This window comes from Siniperca chuatsi, linkage group LG15 (genome assembly GCF_020085105.1).
Source record: "Siniperca chuatsi isolate FFG_IHB_CAS linkage group LG15, ASM2008510v1, whole genome shotgun sequence".
Lineage (NCBI taxonomy): Eukaryota > Metazoa > Chordata > Actinopteri > Centrarchiformes > Sinipercidae > Siniperca > Siniperca chuatsi.
The window spans coordinates 18,036,337-18,055,366 of record NC_058056.1 but is presented as its reverse complement, the minus strand read 5'-3'; the positions used below and the strand labels follow the sequence as shown (position 1 = coordinate 18,055,366).

General features: G+C 38.8%; 1 protein-coding gene across 1 annotated transcript in view; it reads right to left on the bottom strand.

The window, feature by feature from the left end:
- meis2a (Meis homeobox 2a) overlaps positions 1–10,435 on the bottom strand; it is a 181,865-nt gene extending 171,430 nt beyond the window's left edge. Inside the window, exon 1 of the mRNA XM_044165867.1 lies at positions 10,181–10,435. The gene's annotated coding sequence lies outside the window, so the exon portion shown is untranslated. The remainder of the gene's footprint in view (positions 1–10,180) is intronic.
- Positions 10,436–19,030: the final 8,595 nt, after the last annotated feature.

The following is a 19,030-nucleotide window of genomic DNA, read 5'->3' as shown; positions in this document are numbered from 1 at the left end:
TAAATTGCACTGCTTACAGGTTATCAGATAAACTGCACTTAAACCAAGCTTGAAAAGAAAAAAATATAACAAACAAACAACTAGTTAGTTGTTTGTTTGTTATATTTGTCTAATTATATGTGCATGGGGGCTCTCTGGTGTGTCTGTGTTTACAAGTGTGATCTGCCTTAATTGCAACAGTGAGTTTATGCCTGTGTGTGCTTGAGTGCCAACCTCACTGTCACACACCAATTCAGGTCACTGTGTGACAGCGAGTCACAGGCACCGCAGTAACTGTAAGAGGACATTGGCTGAAGAGTAGAGCTGTCCTAGATAGCGTCACAGTATAGTACAGTATTATATTCATGCACGCAACTCATCCCTGAGTCGCAGGAGACAACTTACTCTCTCATTTATCCGAGTAGAAGGGAAAACGGCGATTAATAACCTGCTCACATACAGAGAACCTGCACTATGACCAAAGGGATTAGGGCACTGTCTGATATCTGTCCCTTTCAACAAAGAATGAATGTAAGAAACAGTCATCTTTTTCACGTTTTAAGTGAAAAATTAAAATGAAAATTTTCTCTGAAACTACTAGGGCAGAGACGATTCCTCGAGTAACTTGATTACTTAAACGAAACTTTCGTTTAATCCATCCATGTAATTACATACAGCGCACTGTGTTTCATACAGATAATTATTACTGTCGCACAACGCGCTTATGCTGTGTCTGATCAGAGACGGTTAAGAGCATGTTTGGTGTGATTTGACTGTGATTTCATTGATATGTAATGGCTAGTTACGTAAATGAATATGGTGGCTAGTTATGATGTCCCTAAGTTAGCTAGGTTTTGCTCAAGAAAATAAAATGCTGCGGTCAATATGAGCGTCATTCTTGTTATTATTATGATAGTCACAGTTCCTGTCCACTCATTTTTGCCTCCTACAAATGCCACAAACTTAAGTACATATACCTTTTTTAAAGTAAAAGGTGTTTGTTTTTGCATTTCTGAAAATGTTTTCTTTGAAACCCAGAATTTAATATGGCATTTAAATGCACTAAATGGGTTTAGTTTTGACATAATATTATTGTTAGAGCCCGAACAACTTATTGGTCAGTAATCGACCGATATCAGCCTGTCGCAGATACGTAGGTATCAGCTTATGCCTTATCTGATATGAGCCAATATAAAACAGTTTTCTTTTCAGTATATTAAGTAGAAAGAAAGGCCTGTGTTAATAGATTTGTGCCACTACTGGGTTTATCCAGCAGAGAACACTGTTGCTATAGTGGTACCAATTTCACATAAGAGAGAGAAGAAGCAGAATGAAATATAACAGCCACTTCACTAATGGTTAAAAGTATAAACCAGCATAAAAATGACAACTACCACCATGTTCTGAACAGACACATTACAAACACTTACAAAAAGTTGCTTTTGCATTTTGGAACAAAAGGCAGCTAACTTAAACTGCTTTCAGCATTAGCCCGTGCATGCTGGGAAATGGCTACCTTACTCTCAAAGCGTGTCAAAGCGGTGTGTTCACGATAAATTGCTAAGTAGTTTGTGAAATACATTGTTAAACAATGAACCGATAATTTCCCCTTTCAATATAATTCTATTATAACCCTGTCCCTGACAACCATCACATCACTCATGTTTATCACAACTGTTTGCAGTGTTAGCGAGGTAGCTAGCCAGCTATAGTGGTCAGTCAGTAGCAGACTGAAAGGTTGGCATCAGAGCATCTCTTCATCATTCTGCAGCTCAGCTGACAACAGTGCGGTGGTGGTTTGAGTCTGTTGAGTGTTGACTACCTAGTTGGTGAGATGCAATGCTGGAAAGTAAATAAATAACGTCCCCATATTCGAGTCACAGGAGCCTGTTTTTTCACCTTATAGGGTGAATGTTTATAGCAGAGGCGCTGTTTATCTCTTGACAGCAGCGAACCATGAGTTAATGTTAGTGACTGTTACATTAACTGCAAAATATTGCTACAGATTACATGTTTTGATAAGCAAGAAAAAAGAGTTTCTGATTGGAGTTCAATCCATTAAAATAATGGTTCAGAATCGGAACAAAGCTGTAGCATGAATCTCATAGCTTGATAGAGTAAGTTAGAGAATAAGTGGGTTAGTAGAGAGCAGTGGTGGAGTGTAAGTACATTTAGCACTGGACTTTAGTACAATTTAGAGGTACTTTGACTTTACTTGAGTATTTCGATGGCATTTTCTGCTACTTCAGCAATTGACTGATACTGAACATACAGTACTGATGTTTATTTAGTTATTTATTTTATTTTTATATATTCTTTATTTTATCAGTGTTCATTTCTAGAATTGGTTGACAATGTATATGTTAAAGAATTTAACATACATTGTCAACCAATTCTAGAAATGAACACTGAGAAAATAAAGAATATAGAAAAATAAAATAAATAATAATAAAGTAATTTGATTAAGAAAGCCACAGCAACAAACAACTCCAAATAAGATGCAATATGTGAAAAATATTTCAGATTTCAGTCCCCTTTCTGTTTGCACTGTCCTCACAAGCTGCAGAAAAAACATCAAATAAAGTCTCATTTTGACCCATGTGAGGGCTGAGAGACTCTCCATTAAAACCAGGAAATGAAAGTGCACCACCCATGGCTTTACCAATAAATGTCTCTGCACTTTCCAAAGAACCCCTTGCTGGAGGTATAATATACACCCTGTCCATCCTAAGTCTGATGTTCTCCTTCAAGTGATACACCAAAAACTGTTTTGTGTAAAGTATGCCAGATACAATGTGACTTAAAGAGCTTATGTACATGCAAGATCCTTCACACTCTCTCCCACTCTTTTTTGCTGCTTGAATATCTACATCAAGAAATTATTCCCTGGGTTAAATGTATGTGATAAACCTTGCAACAATAAAACTACAGCTTTAAGACTAGACCGGTCTAAAGTAGACGTATGGGCCTTAAAACAAGAAGTAAGGTGTACCAATGGAGCACAGAGCCTGCTGATTTTAAGGACAGAGGTCATCCATACTTGCTATGACCTCAATTACATACAGTAGTAGTAGGAAATGTCTGTCAAATTTAGGTGTACATCAGCAGCCCTTGAAAGGGGCCTCAAAATCACAATGCGTTCCCAAACACAACTCCCTCACTACACATTTTTTCCCATGCAGCTTTGGGGGTGCCAGCTATGTATATATGCAGTACCTAGTGTATACAAGACTGTGGACTTTTCTGGCCTTTTAACCATTAGGATCTGTCACAAGGTCTTGACCAGGTGTAAGGCGCAACAACAAGCTGAAAGTAAGCAGCCCTCACAAAAAGGCTAGACATTTCAAAACATCAAGAAAACAGAGATTTCTCTGTAAACAACCTGTCAATCATTTCCATTAAAAATGTTTTGTCATTGTTTTGTGAACACTTGTTTTGAGACTTCTCCAACTGTATGCTTTATTTGACAGTTCCAATCATGTAACACTGCATCTTTCAGCCGTAGATGTGGCAAGGGTGTCTTCCCTGTGTAGTTTTCCCGTAGCAGTATAATCTGTGGAGGAAACAGTAGTGTTTTTTAATGAGAAGCCATGGTCTCCTCTTCTTCATAACAGCTCCTGTCTGTCTGCAGCACAGTGCAGCACAGCACAGCATGCTCCACTGAAATGTGGTCTGTCTTTGTGGGATTGGCGGGGCCCCTTTGAAGTACTGAGCTGCGGCTGTTTCCTTTGTGTGTAACAACGCAAAAAATCAAACCTAAAACCAAAATACCCATAAGAATACCTGAAAGGGGTACAATATAAAGTGCCATATGTATATGATGCTTTACACATCTCCTCTTTGTTTCATCCCCTCCCCTCTGCCATGATTATGCATGTCTTCTGTGAAGAGCTGCACTGCGTCTGGAGAGCCCCTTGAATGGAAACTGTGAGGTACAGAGAGGCACATTAAAATCCTCTAAAGCTCTCAAACGAACAACCTAGGGACAAAACATGAATTCCATGCAGTTTCTCCCCTTGTAGTGGTGCAGCGCAGACAAGTTCACATTTAGCACTGGCTGCCATCTCAGACAGTGGGTCCAGTGGGATGTGTAGCTATGTGTTTATCAGAGGATGAACTTCCTCTTATAATGGGGCACATCCCCCCCCCAATTCTCTCCTCCCTCCCCCTCCCTCCATCTCCTCTTAGACTGTAGTTGAAGGTGAAGCACCCGAGTTCAGTGAGCAAGAGGAGCAGCCGTCGCCTCAGTCACACAGAGCTCTGCTCTTTGGGAGCTCAGGGTTTTGTCCCTGTGTAGACACTGTGGCACACTTACTGTAGTGAGAATTTAAATGCTTCAATATATGGTTCATATGATTGTGGCCTACATAGTATCTGTGTGTTCATACTGGTAACTTGGAAATCACCTTGATTATTTTCAGGGAAATGAAATAATTAATGATAAAACTGGTAAGGGCCACTAACATGAACATAAAAACATGACTGTGGGCATCACCCTCTTGCTACAATATAATAAGCTTCATCTTACACACAGTATTTCAACTAATATTGTGCTGTATCCCCTTTATGAAAATACATGTTTAAATTGTTCCAAGGTTTTAACATTAGCTGTCTTCCTAAATTACTCCTGCCCCATTGTTTCCCTCAAGTCTCTTTTTAGACTGACAGAATTCCCCTCGTTCAACTCCACATAACAATGTCACATATCTGTTATATTTTTTTAAACATCTGTATTGGTGTGGTTTCCTCCCACATAATGGAAGTTGGTTTAAGTAATAAAACATAAAATAACAGGTGGTGCGAGTATGTTTCACACTTCTATACAACAAACAAAAAATTTTAATTACAGAACAATAAAAGATCTGAATATACTGTACAACAGTGCTGAGTTACTAGAACTGTCATCTTGAGAGGATAAGACAGTGCAATTCAATCCAGTATCAACGGCCCTCTCTAGTGGACATTTTGCATCAGTGCCACGATGGTACTATGTTCACCAATACATCCAAAAGTTAGAGGAGCCAAAACGTTCTGTTACTACATAATTCAGAACCTACAGAAGTTCCTTGAGCGTGTTAGTTTATTGTTATCAAACAGCATTTCAAGAACCATCTGTGGTTATTGTGACAGGTCCAGATTCAGCAAGTCCAGATTATTTTGGACTTAATACTTCCAGATATCATAAGTAGGGATGTCCTGAATCCCGATCAAAGTCCTTTCATACTGGGTATCTGCAGGGTCCGAAATTAACACCTGCAAAGCACCAAATGCAGGTAGACTTTCCATTTGGCGAGTAAATTATGGAAGGTTATCTGCCACACTGGCAGGTAAATGTGTGTACAAAAATAGTCATGTAATAGTCACGTCAATTTAGCAACAATAAATATGCAATGTCCGGTTGGACTTTTTTAAAATAAAGCTTGCTGAGAAACATTTCAGGTGACGGTCGCAGTTTGGTTAGGTTTAGGCCACAAAACTACTTGTTTAGGTTTAGGAAAAGCTCATGTTTTGGGTTAAAATAACTTCTTCCTTAAAACAATCAAAATTGAATATTGGTTTCACACGGGAAACAAACCCCGGTCTCCTGTGTCGGACCCATTACTTTTATGTTTGATCCTTAAGTACATTTCAATACTTCAGTAGAATTTTGAGCTGTATTCAGGCTTGAATTGATTAACCATTGATCAATATATTAAAATAATGTTGCTTCAAATTTTTCTCTGGCCTCTTTTTTAAGTTTGTATTTAACATAATACCTTATTATCGCAATGAAATGTACTGAAATGAATGTATATGTGACACAAAAAGGTTTATTAAATTCAATTTATTATTTTGCCCGGTAAAAAAAATATGCTTGGCCGGTGGATTTTTTCATCTACCAGTCCCATTGGCCGGTGAGTCAAAAAGTTCATTTCGGACACTGGGTATCTTCAATACCGAATCCGATCTGATACTATATTTACTTAAATGTATATTAAATATGTAGGTTATCTGACACATTGAAATAACATGTGTAGCCTTCTAAATTTGGCACACATTATTTTTATTAAAGCTAATAATCTTAAATTACTGATATGATGAAGTTTAACTGAGAGAATGTGACTCCTGAAACTAACGTGAAGAGATCTGCTAGAGATAAGATGCATCACACCGTTGGAGTTGTTGGGACAACAAAAACACTCCACATGCACTTGCGGTTGTACAGAGGAGTTAGAGAGGGATAGTTTTTTTTTGTTTGTTTGTTTTTTTACATCATAAACAATCTTTGGGTGAGCTGCTATTGTTCAAAACCCACAGAACTGGTTGTAAAAGAATAGTGCTACACTATGCCTGCCCGGTAGTTAGGGTAAGTGTAACGCATCGGGATTGATAAAATATATTTTAACATGAATTGTAACTGAACATAAACAATATGAGTCAGACAGGATGGATATACAAACACTCAAATGTTAATATTTTATGCAAAAGCACATGATTTCACACCCTGAAGTTTTAAACAAAGAAGGAAAATAGTACAAAAACTTTGCCAGTCTTTTAAAAGCTTAAAAATTAAACTAAATTGCAGATCTATTAACTTTTGAGCCCTGATGCCTCAGGGGTAAACAAAACTAAATTTAGGCCTCATAAGAATCCAAATCTCTCTTTTAGTATACAAATACTTGCCCATACAGAGAAGCTATTTTAACAATGAAGCCAAACTACTGCCAACCAACCATTTTTATTGTTGTGTATAACCTGACATCACGTTTGCTTTGTGTAAGTCATAAACAGCGGTGCATGGTCAGCAGCAAGCATTGCTGAATGCAATTGGTTTTTCAAAGAAGTTAGACCTAAGTGATAAAGTTAATATAACTAAACCTGTGTGGATTCATGTACCATAGTTCACTGGTGATTTCACCCACCACAACAAAATCTGTACTTCAAAATCAGTCAGTAGGTCAGACCACAAGTTAGCCAGTTTCTCAATTGTCCTTCATATTAAAGGCCATGCAGAGACATACAGGGGTTTTCAATTATTGTGGCTGATTAGACCGCTGCTCAGGGCGAAGTTGGGTGGAGCTATGCAGGTAAATGGCATGATGTCACTACAGCTGCAACGATTAGTTGATAAAAATGATTAGTCGATTAGAAAAATAATCAGCGACTATTCTGATAATCAATCAATAATGTAGGTTTTTGCTTAAAAGGGACAGTTCACCCCAAAATTAAAAGTACATATTTTTCCTCTTACCTGTAGTGCTATTTATCCATCTAGATTGTTTAGGTGCAAGTTCCCGAGTTTTGGAGATATGGGCCGTAGAGATGTCTGCATTTTTTTTTTTTTTTTTATATAATGGAACTATATGGCACTCGGCTTGTGGTGCTCAAAGCGCCAAAAACATACATTTGAAAAATTCAACAGCAATGTCTCTTTCCAGAAATTATGACCCGGTTACTCAAGATAATCCACAGACCTTGCTGTGAGCAGTTTCATGTAGGAACTATCAGTAGAAAGAAAATAGCTCCTACATGAATGAAATAGTTCCTGTCTGAATGACAATGCTTTCCTAAGTGAAAACATTAAAATATATTTTTTTATATATTTGTCAAAAAAGCAAACAGTCCTGTTTTCTTTACTCCTCTAACAACTAAAAACAATATTTCCATTTGCTGCATCTACGGTCATCAAAGGCGAGAACGTGATACTACTGAAAAACTCAGAAGCAGCATTCTGCAGAGTTATAGCCTTGGTAACCTCTAGCTTAAGCAATGGAAACCTGAGGATAAATACAGAACGATTTTGATGCAGGATGACTCAAACATCAAAGCGGACTCACAGATAACAGGAAGCATTTAAAAGTCCTTTCTGAACCTCCTCTATAAATAGTTCACCTAGTTACATTTTTCTCTACATATTCATTGAATGGCAATGATTGGTTACTCTGCATCTGGCATGTTGCTCCTCGCCCTCCTTAAGGTTAACAAGTTTAAAGAATTTCACTAAGACTCACTCATCAAGCTGTAAAGTACACTTGGAACAAACATACAAGTTGGGATGTTCTTGCTGTACTTGCTTGGCATAATTTTGATGCCAGATGTTGATGCGATGGACAAATGTTTTGCCAAGATGCCACAAACTGACAGAGTTGATGGTGGAATCACAGTTCCTGTGTGTGCATATGTATGTGTGGTTGCACATGTGAATATCTGGGATGCACACTGCTGTTTCTCTTTCCAAAGTGGTGTGTTAAATGATAATGACACTCATCCCTTCATGGTGACAGGATGAACACATCACAATGATCAAAGCACTGGTGACACGCCTTGAGGAGACAGACGTGTGCTTTATGTGTTAGGGTGGGGGTTTGGTATCCATACAACAATTCAAACAAAGTTTTTCCTCACTCAATAAACATGTTTGTCTCTGATAAGGTCATCTATTTCTCTCTCACACACACACTCTACCCTCTCTCTTATTTATATCTGTGTATTGCTACTGTATGTTGAGATAATGACATAATGCTGCACAACTCAACTGAACTGATTAATCTGTGTAAAAAATAAATCTTAAATATCATCCATCCATGCTAAAACAACAGAACAGTACCACCCAAAGAAGTCTGGTAAAAAATGTTATAATGCATCAACTCCGGTTGATACCCAAACAAAAACATACTGCTACAAGGTAAAATAATCAAAGAACAAAGAAAAGTATAACAAGCGTTTTTAGGTAACCGCTACAAAATCCTAAATTAATAAAAACAGTTATGCTGGGGTTTATCCCAGCTGACGTTGACAAAAGGAAGGTACAACCATTACACAAAAGCAGGCAGGAAAGCAAAGATGTGCTTTAAATGTTGTTTGTGAAAAAGGAGACAGCATGTGCACTTTAAAGGTTATATTGATAACATTTTTATGTAGACGAATATTTAAAAAAAAAAAAAAAAAAACATCCCCAGAGCTTTTAGAAAGGTGCGGAATAAAAGTATCACTTTTCAAAAAAAAAAAAAAATTATGACTGTGAATTCATCATTTTAACATTTTTGACGGGTCCAAAATGAATGTTTTGTTTATCTCTGTGTGAGATGTCTGACATTTGGTTCCTACTTCTAAGGCTTGTGAGCCAATAGTATAACATCGTCGGTATCACGTGGTATAGTTGCCAGTTAGTGTGGAAAAAAACAGACATTGACATAAGCACATATTTGCCAACCATAGCTTAATCGTCCGAACAACAATGACCCATAAAATTACAGTTCTGTATATTTAAACAAAATAAACAACAATTGATAAAATGTAAATAAATACTTAATGTCTTATAGTGTAAGGATGATTAAAATGTCATTTTACAGTAAGTGTTGCAATATAGGGCCCCTATAATTATTAAAAGACGGGGAAAAACGGGTTACCTAAACTAATGTTATCTATGGTAATCTTAGGATATGGCTAGCTAGAGCCATATCCTAAGATTACCATAGATAACGCTACATGAAACACCACCACAAAGTAACCTAAATCTATAGCTAATGTATAGCTATATGTTGCAAAATGAATTCATCACTTTATCACAAAAGATTCATCACTTGATATGACTGAGTTTCACTCCACTCGACCATGAAATATGCAGGTTGTGCAACGAATTGGCAACCACTGGGGGAGGGGGAGGGGGAGGGCGACATCTAGTGGCTGGATGTTATTAATGTTTTCAATAGCATCTTTAAGTCCAGGCACTTAATTGGTTGATATCAAATTATTTACGTTTGCTTCAGAAATTCACTGGTCAAGGCAATGCTACAACAAAGCAGCTGTAAAAATGTCAGCCTCCACAAATGATGTAGGTGTTTAATTTTCAAAATGTAAACCAGAAACTACAATTATACCTTTTTGACCACACTCAAAGATACAGCCCTGTTATGCTTAGCTAACCTAAATACCATTGACACTTAGTGTAACAATGTTATGCCAGCAACAAACCCAAGACATAAAGGATGCCCAGTAAAGCAGGGCTTTAGATGAAAAGTTTGACTTCAGTTAGCCCATCAAACTGAACCAGGATTTAAAAGTTTCATAAAGCCAACGAAGTGGACACCACGGAGGGTGCCGCATGCATAAATACAAGTAACACTGCTTATACACTCAACAGAAGAGTAGCACCAAGGCAGACAACACATAACGCTAAACACATTAAACACAACAGCTGGTGCAGCCCATTTTCACTTACCACGAATCATCTTGCTAGCTAGCATCTTCTTCCCGTGCTGACGATGACTCAGGGAATAAAATACAATTTCTTTAGTTTGAAAACTTCTTTTTCTTAAATGTATCTTTATTTTCCTGTTTTGATTTCCAATTTAATGCTAATAACGCTTCCACATTTTGACAAATATTCTCCATCCTATTTGGACAGTTTCACTCGACGCACTTGTTGGACGCGCGGTTCCCTTGAGGGCGTGTTCGATTTGGGTCACTGAACGTGGTCGCCGGGCGGTGCAGTGAATCATTGATGAATAAAGTTAAGGTAGATGCAGTGACCTATACCGAGGTACAATATCTAAACCTAAATTATCCACAATTTGTGCATTATTAACTATACTGGATGGTTCACTTGTGCACAACTAGGTGGGAACCATAGACTGTATATAAAGTTTATGGTGGGAACATGTAGATCGACCGGCGTACTAAAGCGATATCGAGGGGTATGCATGTGACGCGGAAGTCGGCCGATTTGTAATTTTTAATATATATATTTTAGCTCATGCAGGTTTGGTCAACGTATTTAAGCAGGTTCTTGTATTATGCTGTTGCTACAGCAGAACATTTAAAAAAAGGAAAAAAATCTATCAATACCCCACTTATCAAGAGAGACAGAAGATTAAGACATGAGTTACATCTATGCAAGTTAGGAACAAGGGAGAACGCACTGCCTACTGGTGAGCAATGGACACACAGGTGTAACTAATAACAATAATGGGTGCATTCCATTTAAGTGTACTGGTGCCAGGGCCCTGCTTAAGTGCATGTTGGCTCATAATGGCTTACTGGCACACCTAAATGGAACAGAGCTATCATTAATGTTATGAGTCATACCTGTGGTTTTACTACCATAAGTCAAAATATCTGCCCTGAGAAAGTTTGATAGCAAAAAACAAAGCTCATACATAAACACATACATATGATGTGTTCAAAAAGTCTATGATATAATGTGTTTTGTGTAATATATATATATATATATATATATATATATATATATATATATATATATATATATAAAATCAACTGAAATTTTCTTCACTGCCTGCACTCATACTCGCAGGTGCAATAATTAAATTCAAGAGTTAAAGACAATATATTTTGCTTCTTGTTAGATGACAGAAAAAGAGGAACATGCTGGGAATTATTCTGTACAGCTTTAAACACATTTCTTAACTTCAAGGAAACCCAAAGTAAAATTAATTAAATTAGCTAAGCTTAATATGTTTACCGCTAGTGTTTGTTTTTGTGTATATACTTGTATTTTGTTATTTTTCCATTTGAGTCCAATGTATTAATTTATACTTAGTGTAATGTGTTTTATTAGGCTCTTGTAGCAGAAGTTTGGCTGTACTGAGAGATGCAACACTTTATTTTATTTTGTTGGTAAAGATTTAAAGTAATACAGCATATTTGTATCACCTATTGGATTCTATTGGCACTTACATTGTCTTTCCCTGTCCTCCTTAAATTTGTACTTCTTTCCATAACCTTATGGCCTTTTTCTTATCTGGGTCAAGGATAAGAGGTCAGGAAAAGAAAAAGAAATTAATGTAGTTTCACAATTCAGATCCAACGTGAATATAAGGGAGTAACAGAGGCTTAGGACAATAAAGATGGGGGCAGAGGGAGATGAGGGTGATGCGGAGGCCATCTTGACAGGCCCAGGATAGAGAAATTAACTGTAATACCAATATCAACCATAATAGTAATGTTGGCGAAGCTCTTTGAAAGATATGAAAGAATGAGGTACATTCACTGCGAAAATGTTCTGCATTGCAACAGTTTTTTAACTATGCTGTATGTTTTGTTCTAATGTTTCGTTGCAATGGTGTGCAGCATTTTGCAACAGCTTTGAGATATGTTTGCTCCTGTTTTAGTGCCTTGGGTGAAAAGCAATACATCCATGGTGAAAAGCCAATGGAGCAATAAAGTGTATAAACAATAAACAGCTCTAAACACCCATGGATGCACCATAGAGTACAATTTGCACCTTAGAGCATGTAGTTAAACCTTTACTTTCAGTGCTTTATGATACGGGAAACAGCTATATTAGCAATACCAACATTTTTTACTACTGTTTTACATTGTGGAACATGAAGACTAAATTACACTGTCCTCATTAATGGGAGAAAACCTGATGTTGTTGATGACCTGTTTGGGTCTGCTACAAGAACATGTGTTGATAAATGTGTTAAATTGATGTGTATTCATATTGATAATTATAAAGAAAAGATATGAGCAAACTATGTTGTGAAATGATCCAATAGGGCAACTATCAAAAATATATAGTAAATTATATAATATAGTAAATTATTGTTTTTGCTGCTCCATGTTTGTTGATTGCTGGGGGGAAACTACTCAAAAACAATTAAGTTGAACTAATATGCTTGTATATTCCTGTTATATAATTATACCATGTTTCTATTTAGTTATTTCTATTTCTGTTTCTGGAGTGTTAAACTTTAAATAAGTGGTTTGGATAATACAGTTACCCATACTTAACTTTTTTGTTTGTTTGTTTATTTTAACAATTTTAAAATGCATCCACATATACAGTATTACAAGGTTGGATGTCCTATTTCAGAATTGCCAAGACCGTTTCAAACTGAAAACAGGCTTGTTTTATGTTTAACAGAATAAATGACCTGGTGAGCAAAAAAGTTATCAACCATGTTGTGCTGCCATATATCAGAGCAGATTGATAAAGTAAAAGACATCACTCATACTTTGGGCACAGACCAGTTTCTTGAACAATACATCATCAGCCACGAGGGGGTGCTAACCACACTTATTTCACAAAACTCAGCTGTGTGTTGTTTTATAGATAAGAACCTTTCATTAAACTACGGCTTGTTGCTTCTCACTCTTGTCCTGTGTTTGGGCCATGATTCAGACTTGACCTTGAATATTTTTGTGTCAAATATGCACTTCAACCCCATACCAATCCATTCCAAAAATTATAGTTACATTAAAGTCTTAGAATATATTTTAAGACCTGAGTCTTGAATTAACCTCTCTTTGGTCTTGGGAATGACTCAGTCTCTACTTGGCCTCCTTGTCTAAAACAGTCAGGATCACAGACTTGGCTTAAGCATTACATTTTGTTGCACACGATGAACAATATTCACAATACTGTCTATACCCACTTGATGGCAGTATAGACCAAAAGAAAGCACTGACAATGAAGCAGTTCAAATTTCACCTAGCAACAGGGCTGCTGCTGTTTGTTCATTCACACACCTACATGGTTACACGTGATGCCCTTCCACTTTCACATGTACAAACAATCCATCACAAGTACATACAAGCACACTAGCTCAGGTACAATTGCATACGTATATAGGCTGATGATTACTACGTAAAACCTTATTCATCTGCTAACATTAACATGCATATGCAGATAAACAGTGCTCTGCATACATAAACAATGGAATTTAAACAAGTGAAAATACAGACAAATAGAGCAGGCAGCAGTGTTAAGAAGAAGCGGTGTCACCATGTGACACCAGGGCTCTGTCATACAGCCAAGTGCTACTGTCAGCCCCACATAAAGCCACTTTCAGTGTGAATGGAAACACTTTGATTTGGCTTTCAGGCCATGGTCAGAGTCAATGCAACAGGCTCTAATAGTAGAATTACTCCCACCACTTTTACCCCTTCATCTCCCACTCTCCACCATTCACCCTCGCCCATATTCTTTTTTCTCCTCCCTTCGTTTCTGGATTCTCCAATTTGCCTTCCCTGTCCCCATTCCAAATAAACACACAGACCCTGTTTATTTGTCCCATTTGAGAAAACAGTCCGGAGATGCTAGTGCCATGTAGGAGATCAAAAAAGCAATGCTAAAATCAATTGGCTCTGCAAGTCTCAAGACTGCCATGCAGTAAATTGGCTCTGAATGACAGCACTATGTGGACTGTCTTTTTTTTATAGTTCCTCTTTTAAAAAAATAAAAACAAACTTTGGTAAATTTGGAGTGCACAACTGTTGTCTTCCTTTCTCTAAAATCATATCAAGGGACTTTTGACTGAAAGCATGTGAGTGGTTTTGTGGTATTGTCATTCTCAAGTGGCCAAACTTACAGAAACCAAGCTTCTGTGGTTTTCGATAATGCTTACGGGAATGAATGATAGTTGTGTTAAATTAACTCCATTTTCTGGACAAATCCATCCAAACATCTTTTCATACATTTGGCTCCTTAGAGAGCTGAACTTCATCACGATAGTCAAATTTGTCAGGACCCTGAAAAGCCATACTCGCTGTAGGAAACAGACTAATTACTCCCGATCAATTAAAAGACCTAGCTTTCCGGTCTGCATGTGTGCTGGCGGGTGACAGACATATAAACCATAGAGGCCAACTTCCCCCATACTTCCTAGACTAACTCTTTGATCTGAGTGCTATGTAGTGAGCTCAGGCCAGAGGCAGCTCAGAGGGCCATGGAGAGAATGGATAGCATTTCATATACAGCACACTACAGCAGGAAGGGAGGAAAATGCTGACATACTCCTGTTTGCATCTAAATGAAAGTTTATATTCTTGTTTACTTTGATTCTAGTTTGGTATTAAATCCATTTTGAGGGGTTTACACTGCTAACCCTCCTAACCCGCTAACCTGCTGTACTGTATACAGCACTTAAGGTCAGCTTTATGCATTTGGATATAATATACAATGCAATTGTTTGTTTCTACAGCAAAATCTGCATTGTGGTTGCATCTCAAGTCTAAATTTCTGTGCCATACAATAAAATTACAAAACACAGACTGGGTTACTGAGACGCTGTGTGTTATGGACTTGACCGTCAGTGGAGTGTATTGGGATTTGAGGGGGTTGAAGTGAAGGGGCAGCAGATCTGGCAAGTTTTAAAAGGAGCAGTAAGCTCACTTTGTTGGTTGGAATTTGCAGCACCATGGAACGACTTAATAACAATGCGTGAAGCAATGAAAATTACACAGCTCCTGCTCGAAAGGAAAAATTAATTGCTCTCAGGTTGCACTCTAGAGAAGTTTGCTCATTCAAGCACGTGCGTGCACACACACACACTCATGGTCAGGAACGAAAGCACTTTTACACCCCCGACCAACACACACACACACACATGCACACAGACACACAGGTGCACGTGGAACCTTGGCTGCGAGCTGAACCAGGCCTTAGGACTGGATGTGCAACCGTGTGTGTGTGTGTGTGTGTGTGTGTGTGTGTGTGTGTGTGTGTGTGTGTGTGTGTGTGTGTGTGTGTGTGTATGAACCTGCAGCTCTCCTATGCTGTGCCGTGGAGGGAAGAATAGGGCCTGGGCCACATTCCAGCCCTGCCTCCCTGGGCGAGAGACAGTATTCAGCATTCCTCTGCCTGCCTATCAGGCCAGGTGCATTCCAGAACACACACACACACACACACACATTTAGACAAACAACACACAGTTCAGCAACACACATTTAAGCTCAATCACAAATACAACATGTGTAGGCATGTATATTCGTACCCATGTGTGCATACAAGCACTTATAGGTGATCATACATTACAGCCATGTGTATAAGTTCACATTTTTCAAATAAAGCAGCATGACAACCAAATATGAAATAACCTATTACCTCATTAACAATCAGCTAAACACACACACACACACACACGCACACACACACACACACACACACATACATCTTTGTAAGACACACATATAGTACATACTGTATATATTTTATGTACATACATACATGTGCTACCTCACTCACATGAGTACACGTAGGCTTAAAATTAGGATTGTCTGTGCAGTGCTGCTGTTGTGCGCTACATTATGTGAAAAGATGTTCTCTGCCTCTTTAATTCTTGTATGATTCAGTCATTTTTAATGCATGGATATTTTCTGTTTGGAGGAGGCTGAGCTATTTAAAGAGCAGGGGTTGAATACACTGTGAATGTACAGCCAGCCTCTTTTTGAAGTTCATACGGTACTGCGATGCACTGTGAGTCATACATGACAGTGCAGACGGGGGTGGAGTATCTGTGTGTGTATGGTGTGTGTGTGTGCGGGTGTATGTGTCCCCATCCGGGTCTTTTCTTTCATTTATCAGGAGATTTGCTTAGGTTCTTTTCTCTCTAGACTTGACAAGAATAAAATAGAAAATCCCACAATTTATGTGAACAAACCCAGCACAGATAGAAAGAACGTGAATAATCAGATCTTCTCAAGGGTGAGGTGGGCAAGTTAAGGAGATAAAAGGGGTTACTGGGAGATAACAGGATGAGGAAAATGGGATGGAGATATAGATGGATTGATGAGAGAGAATGGGACCTAATGCAAAGTCAGTTTCATCTGCAGGCTTGGTCAAATGTAAAGGCACAACAACTCCAGAACAAAAGCTCCATTCAGTGTTAACGCATTGCTTCCCTTCCACACTATTCCACCATCAGACAGAGAAAAAGGCTGTTGGTTACATGCTATTTGACAGGCACGGGACTCCATGCTTGACAAGCTCTGAATCAGACCATTACTCTTTGACATTGCTCCCTCACCGTTACGCTTACTTCCCCTATTCTTACATTCCCTATTACTATCCTTATCCTTTTTCTCCTTCCTTGTCTCTCATCCTTCACCTCCCTCCCTTTCTTCCCCTTTACATTCCCGTTCATGTCTGCTGGTAGCGCAAGCCAATTCCCGCCCTTCTCCCACTCAACCCCCACCCCCCTCAGCCCACTTCTCATCCATTTCCATGTGGCGACTTTTCATCAGTGAAGTGCCTTCCTGGCCCGACTTCCCCCAACCCACCCACTCCCTCCACCACTCACTGAATGGATGTAGCATTAAAGAGAGAGGGAGAGAGAGGGCTGAAACCGTCCTTCCTTCCTCCTACAAGTGCCACCCCTTTGGCTGTCGCAGAAGTGGTATGTTCCACAGCGTGGACTGCAGGAGTTGAGAGAGCACATTGTTTGTAATCTGGCATTGCAGGGGTCACTTCCTGACTCGTGTGTCCGCTCCCTGAGCCCCGCGCCGATCCAACAACCCCGTGTGTCCATCCATTGGCCAAGTAGCCCAGGGCTTTTGGACAAACCCTGTTCTTCCCCTTTTGTGTAGGAAAGCTTCAACATCTGAAAACAATCAAATAATCTGGGCACAATGCGTCTCTTCATGGAGGGGTGCTGGTGGTTCCCAGATGAGCGGGAGGATTAAGTGGAGGAGGCCATAGGGGAGCCAAAGAGAGGGATGGGGATGGGGGCTACACAGCTGGGGGACTTATTGTTACTAGATTTTCATAGCAAAATGTGTGTATGGGTGTGTAGGTAGTTTTGCATGAAGGGATGTTTTGGGATCAGGGAAGACATCCGAACATTCTTCCAAAAAGACATATGAGGAGTCATGTCTGACTCAGAGGTTTTATAGTCATTGATTCCTTCTCGTTTGATGCAGAATGGAAACATTGCATTGAAAACAACACAGTGAAAATTAATCGTAAGAAAAAACTATTAAAACATCTATGTTGAATTAATATTTGCAATGTTGGACAATCAAAGCGAGTAAATGGTAACAAAAAATGAATTGCAGTGCAATGAGTTAAACTAACTTTATGACCTCTGTATATTTAAGGCGTATTACTTACAGGAATAGTTTGGCATTCTGGGAAATATGCTTATTTACTTTGTTGCCGAGAGTTAGATGATAGGATTGATACCACTCTCATGTCTGTACAGTAAAGAGCCAGCAGCTGGCTTAGCTTTGCAGCCAGACTGGAAACTGGGGGAAACAGCTAGCCTGGCTCTGTAAAACTGTAAAAACTGTAACTGTAAAAACAAAACGCCTTATGTCTATGTATGTCTCTCTAGCTCTGTTTCTTGCTCTTCTTTCATATATACATAAATGCACACACACAACCGCTCAAGCATGCACGTGCCCACGCACACACACATGCACGCAAACGTCTTCTTCTCCTACATCTCTCATGCTGTTCCTTTTCATCCCCATGAGAATGGTAAATAGTCATCTGTAACTTCCCCTCCAACATATTCATTAATCCCTTCTATCCTGTGGGGCTGGATGATGATTACAGGGAAGCCAACTGAAGCCGCCCAAATAAACACCCCTCAGGCTGCAACAAAGGCCTGTCCACCTCACCCTAAACACAGCTTCCCCAGCTAGATCAGGTTTCAATCAAGCCCACGCACAACATGCAAACAATAGGAAGTAACAGAGTCTTGAGCACTGAAAAAGCTAACTGCGGCTGAAACCAATTTAGTTTCCCATTTTTGTAGTTGAGACATAGTGACTGGTACAAATTTACTGTAAAGCAGATCTTGAGCGAATCAAAAATAGAGTGACAGACTGTCTTACCCTCATGGCACATGTAATGTTAGATAGAAAGCTGTATAATACAGTGTAAAACATGTTTTTACTTTAAGTGCTACACTTTTAGTTTCTATTCATTCTAACCATAAGCATAGCACGCGACTCATTTCCCCCTCTAAAACACACTGCAGTGTGGTTTTAAGATGCTCACATAGTTCAAATTCTAACTATTTACAGAACTTACACAATCCCTGAGATGTTTCCATCAAGGGCTTTGCAGCAATAATGACCTTCCATCTGAACCAACATGCTTGTGCACGGTCACAAGACTGGCTCTTTAAGCTTGACACACTTTACTCATCTAGTTATCCACATCCACATCTCTTCTAAGACATTCTTGAAACAAAACCTTGAAAAAGAAAATCTCCTCATGCTGCTTAAATAACATCAAAGATTTCTCAAACCAGTATTCTGAGGACGATTAAGCAATATAATAAATGTTTGTGTCTTTAGTTCCACACTGGTCATATGCATA